Source organism: Nipponia nippon, unplaced genomic scaffold (genome assembly GCF_047370975.1).
Source record: "Nipponia nippon isolate SJK-2023a ecotype South Korea unplaced genomic scaffold, ASM4737097v1 scaffold_5, whole genome shotgun sequence".
Classification (NCBI taxonomy): Eukaryota; Metazoa; Chordata; class Aves; order Pelecaniformes; family Threskiornithidae; genus Nipponia; species Nipponia nippon.
Window position 1 is genome coordinate 75,519,336 of NW_028262369.1, and position 6,000 is coordinate 75,525,335.

The following is a 6,000-nucleotide window of genomic DNA, read 5'->3' on the forward strand; positions in this document are numbered from 1 at the left end:
CAGAACAGGATATAACTTAAGACTTACCCGTGGTGGTGTCTGCAGGGAAAGGGTTTGAGCCTACTGTGATGGTGCTGTTTTCTTACTTTGCTTTAAGTCTTTTAAGAAGCTGAACTAAAAAAAATTAAGTATTAAGTAATCCTTCAGGGTGTCTAACAGAATCTAAACAGTTTTTTGAGGAATAGAGATAAGCAAGAATATCTCAAAAATTTATTAGGTGTAGACACTCTTTTAGACAGGCGCAAAAAAGACAGAACTAAAAAAGAAACAGTCAATTTGTCAAAACCAGCCTTGTTTGAAATATATGCAACACAAAGTGCAGAAACTTCTTGTGTTACAGAGGAGAATAAGTGCTGAACAGAAAAGGTTAGCTCTTATCACAGACATCATTTAAACCCATCTTTTATAGTGCCATAGGTACACACTTTACACACTTTACAGGGTTATAAAAAGTCAAGGTACTTACCCTAGTGGGTTTACAACCCACAACCATGTGCTTAAGTGCTTTGATGGATCAGGCCCTTAACAAGAACAAACTCACAGTGAGATGAGGTAAGAATGATACTGAGGGAGGACTGATGTGAGGTCATTAAATGGGAAGCAATGACATTGTATATATACCCTGAGTGAGAGAGGGTCTCTGCCCCAGAGGCCCACATCTGGGGAACAGTCCTGCACTACTCCAGGCACTCCAGACACATCTTTTTCTTCCAAGTATCTTTTTGTTATTGAGCAGTGTGAGGCTTCTTGGAAGAAGCATGCGTCAAAATGTAAAGGAAAAAGAAGTTTGTTCTGTGAATGGGGAAATACCTAGCTCAAGCGGAAATTTAAGCACTGCAGAAATACAAAAACTAGACTTAGCTGAAAAGGGAAAAAGCCACTAAAATCACATATTTAGTGCTTTTTCAGATATTAGTGGACAGAATTAATGCAGACCCAGTATAGTTTTTCATGGAGCAAACTGCAAAATTGAAAATAGTGGGTTTGCACAGTTTGTGAAGGGAAAAAAAACTGGGTAGTTTTTACCTATGCTTCCACACACAGTAATACACTTTTCAACCATGGTCTCTGTCCTCCAATCAGATTTTCAGCCAACTAAAATAAGAAAACAAATAGAAGAGTGAAGGGCAAAGTTAATAGTCACTGAGAGAGACATGTCCCCTGTGTGCCATGACAGCCATAGCATGTATCGTGTGCTGCCCAGCCCTTCTCCACACTGGGGGGAAATAACGTTCCAAACAGCAAACGGGCTTTTCAAGGATGTGCTCTCAAACCAGACCTGCGTCTCTCGAACTTCATCCTTCTGAAACCAAAATACCAACATCAGATGTATCTGTTCCTTGGTAAAATTCATGTCTTAGCAATGAACAGTAAAGACACTAACATTTGGATGAAATTATTTTGCAACTGTTTTCTCCAGCTGGCAATTAATCTCTTGAGGTTTCTCAGGTAACACCTTGAAAACAATAGGAATGTCATTTTTTATGATATAGGTATATAACACAATGGGGCTTATCTGTGATGGAGATTTCCACAGGTACCTAAATAAATCAAAGTGAAGAATAAAAGTGACTACAAGTTTCACTATACAGCCCTTCAGGCATCCAAAACCTACATGTGGCCAGTCCCTTATGCTGTCACCCACATGAAGGCTGAGGATCCAGGACTGTTGGAACAGCCTCTACAAGTAAATTATAGAAAAGAAAGAAAGGAGGAAAACTAGCATAATCAAATCATGCGCACTGCATTCCATACCACCAGAACAAAAAGTGCTTTCAATCACACAGCAAGTGAATGATGGATATGGTATTGGACCTTGTCAGAGTCCTGCGTCTGCCTACAGACCCATTAACCAATTTGCTAGTTGAAACCATAGCAGCTGAAGTAAAGCCTTAATTCAAAGCAAATGAATTCCCAGATCCTCTGGCTGTAAGTCCCAGAGGGGTAACGATCTCTTAATAACAGAAGAGATCTGGTGTCTAGATTTTTTAAGTTAATACACTGAGGAAACACATGAGAGTGAAATGGCTAGCTGTCCAATGTAACTCTTCCTCCTGAACACTCCTGCCTTTGCAGGTACCTGATCTTCTCTAAAACAGGGAACTTCTATGCATCTCAAGTATTCACTGTTTTGAAAGCGTACTACTTAACACAAATGCAATTCAGAGACTGTAATGGCCCTAGCACAAGTAATAAAGATCATTCACTCATAACTGGAGCATTTTTGGATCTCCAAGCCTGGCAGTTTACCAAAAGAAGAGGCTGGCCAGTTACATGGAAACCAAGAGCAGAGGAAAATCTTAATGTGCTGTCTGATTGGCAGACCAGTGTATGACTGAACCTCCTGGAGCACATCAAGTTGTGCCAGGAGATAGGGGGGCAAGAAAAATGTCCTATTCCTAACCATAGTCTTGCAACATGTATGGACTGTTTAGACCTCAAGGCAGGCCTAAAAGATACGTCTGCAAAGCTCAAACCATTGCCCTTCAGAAGTTAAGATGTGTTGGCAATATCAACCAGTGTTTCAATAAGATTCTTCCCATTAAATTAAGGTATATCTCATAAAGGTGATGATGAACTATCCTTTGATAGCCACAGTCAGAGAGAAATGGTGTAAATCCAGCTTTTCTGCATCACTGTGAAGGTTTGCATGGACACACACCTCAGAGGCTCTCAGGCCAGGTTAAGTGACATTGTTGACACTCAACAGTGTGGTGCACAAGATGAACACAGCTTTCAACCTGTGGCAAACTTGTAGGGGTTTGAAACATGAGAGTCAGTTACACAAGGGAAAAAAGAGGTAGTAGCTGCCAGGAAAACAGTACTATCAGAAGAGCACACAAGCAAAAGTATCCCCAAATGTTCTACCATCATCTGTGGGACCAAATTCTGGCAGCTTGTGGAGCCCTGTCGACTTTCATTGTACATGTTGATTATCACAGACCTGTAACTCTCAGTTTCCAGATCAGCTGAATGACAGACTGATGTTAATTGTTGGTTATTTTATTTACTGTAATCTCAATACATATTTAATATTTTTTTCTGAATCTAAATTTAAATCCCTGTATCATTTAGAGAAAATGGCCACAAGCTTGATACTAGTGAGGGTTATTCCTTGCCATGCCATTGCAAGAGATATTCATGAAAAGCCCTTGGCTCTATAGTTTCTGCTCTCTGACAGCCCCTTAGCACTTGTGTCCTTTCTCAGTTACATCTCTGCACCAGATCATTTGCACTCTCTTAGACAGTTTTCAAATAGCTGGTTCCCAAGATTGTGTGCCCCCCCCAACCCTATTTGGTGAAGTGTCTGAGAGGCCTAATACTTCAGCGCATTCATCAAATGATGCAGAAAGATTTTCACGTGGTTCTTATTCCAAAGAAAGGTGCAGAATTTCACAGAAGCAGCAGGCAATTTAGCTAATTTAAAATAAAAGATCTTTTATGAATGATATCAAGTAGAGGAAATTCACACGGTGAATGGAAAGCGGAACGAAAACAGATTTAATATCTCTTTGCCAGCAGAGCACTGTAACTTCAAACCTTAATTAAACTAAATGCATGCCTGAATTAAATATACTGTTCTGAATGATCCTCCAGGTCAATGAAATTATTAACTGATTGATCTGCAAGGTAGGACAGGTGATGAATCAACCCAAATTTACTCAGTTTTCACCCCACCCCCCCCAGTGTAATTTGTTCTCGACAAACTGGGTAAGTAGATAAAAATGGATAAGTCATTCTGCTGATAGCCTGCAAAAGTGCTCCTTCTGTTTGTGCTAATAGTGTCTAGGTGTTTCTCAGATTAATGCCAGCACCTTTTTTTTTCCATGTATATTTTTGGGATGCTGGTGGGAGGGGAGGAGTGTAAACAACTGCAAGAAAATAAGTAGATCCCAGACTTTTTATTCAGATAACCTAACCTGTAAACTGCAAATAAGCGGATGGTTACAGGGCAACCATCCTGGATTTCTGCACACCACAGATTAATAGCCCATTCAGTTAGTTACTATTCAAAGGTTCAGAAGCTCTTCCATGGAATGAAATATTTTATGACTATACTTCTAATAGTGACTCAAGCCAAAGAGAAACCCAAGCAAACCCCCAAACCAAATATTCCTACACACCCTGAAAAAGATAAGAGACACAAAGGAGAACTAAATCTATATTTGCAATATTTCCATTCCTTTTCTGCTAGCCACAATTACGTTTCTGTAATCAACTAGAAGGTGAAAGAAAACATATAGCAATGTCTGATGCCATAAATAATGCATGAGTGGCTGTCTGAAACAGTGAAAAACAGTTAACAAACAGGCCAGTTTTGTGAAATGTAGTCCTGTAATGCTGCCAAAGACAACGTCTGCCTAGATTATCTGTGTTGCAAGGGTTGGCTGTGTAAACTAAAGTCACCTGGGGACACGTTAAATTGTACTCTTGAAGGTCTTAAAAATGTTCAAATGCTTTAGAACATAAATCAGCATCTTTTGATCACTTATTCCCCTACTTTCTTGTTCTCTGAGCCTGTCAAATTTCAAAAGGTAAGTAGGGACTGGAAAATGAAAGAACTTTTAAGTAAGGCATAGGCCAGAAATGATGACTTCTGTGAGTTTTGTTCTTCCTTGTGAATTGACACAAAATGACAATTAATTAGGGAGAACTGTAAAATGCAACTAGTGGTGTCATTCTCTAGATTGAGGTTTAAGGCAACTGGGGTCACTTATGATCTCAGATTTATTTTCAAAATTACAGAGTGATTTAAGAATCTTGTGTTTTATTTTCAAAAGCGACTCTCTCCCGTAATGAGGTTTAGGTTCCAAGATCTCTTTTGAAAACATACTTATGCGCTTTACTGCATTTTAGGGTACATAAATGTAGGTCTCATATCGTTAAAGCAAAGCAAATTTAGGTGCCAAAATGCCTTCAAATATTTTACTCTACCTAGCTCTTTAGACCAGAAATTTAAGCTCCCAAGTCACTTCTTTTTTAAGGATTTTCCCTCACTTCACATCCTTCTGATAGGATTAATTTTCAGTTAAAACTAGATGAATATTAAAACTACCATGAATACTCAGTGGAATTCTTTGGGTGCCTTAACACAGCTAAACAAATTAATTTCCAAGTTTTACGTCCTACAGATTCTACTTTGCAGGAAAATGCCACAAAGAAACACTCCTTATGTTTTTGTTGCAGAATAATCAGTTGCATTTGTTTGCTTTGGAAAACTTATTTAATAATACTGCTTGCTTACTGAAGCAGGGGATGGTACACCTATGTAGCACACTGAACACAAGTCCGTGCTAGATGAAAGCCAGTGCTCAGCCATTGGCATCTTATAATAAATCTGGCACAGCACAGGAAAAAACTATCACTCCAATGGCTTCCTGGTGGTATCAAAAGCCTGCTTGTTCCTGTGGTGGAGACAAGACAGCCTTGGCCACAAACCTACCTACCTGCCTGGGCAGAGCCCTCCATCCCATATCCTGCAGTGCATCATTTGACAAAGGTTTAGCAATTAAACCATCCGTGCTTCTCAGTAACAGAAGCAGAGGACGTGAGTGGCAAGAGTGTGTGAATTGCAGGCAGCCGAGGAGATAGGAGCCACGGGGCAGGGACCAGGGAGGATGCTGCCCTCCTGCCCCTGCACCTCTACAGGCAGGAGACACTACAAACTGCTGATGTGAGACCTGTGTAGGTAAACCCTCTGGATTTCATCTATGAGTACTGAATGCTTGTCATAGTCATAACAGCGCTTAGACTGTTGCAAGATGTATGAAATAGATGATGGAAAATTTAGAAATACACCAAAGCTGAAAGCTGTGCTTGGCCCCTGAAAACTGCAATTTACTCACTGGGGCTAAAAAAAAAACAACAAAAAAAAAAGTCTTAAAAGTCTGTTCAATCCTACCTTTTGCTTTGCTTAAAACTCAGGTTGAGTATAGTAAGTAGAGGGTTTTTTTCTTTCTTTTTTTTATAATTTTTTTTATAATTCTGTTTCTCTGCTCT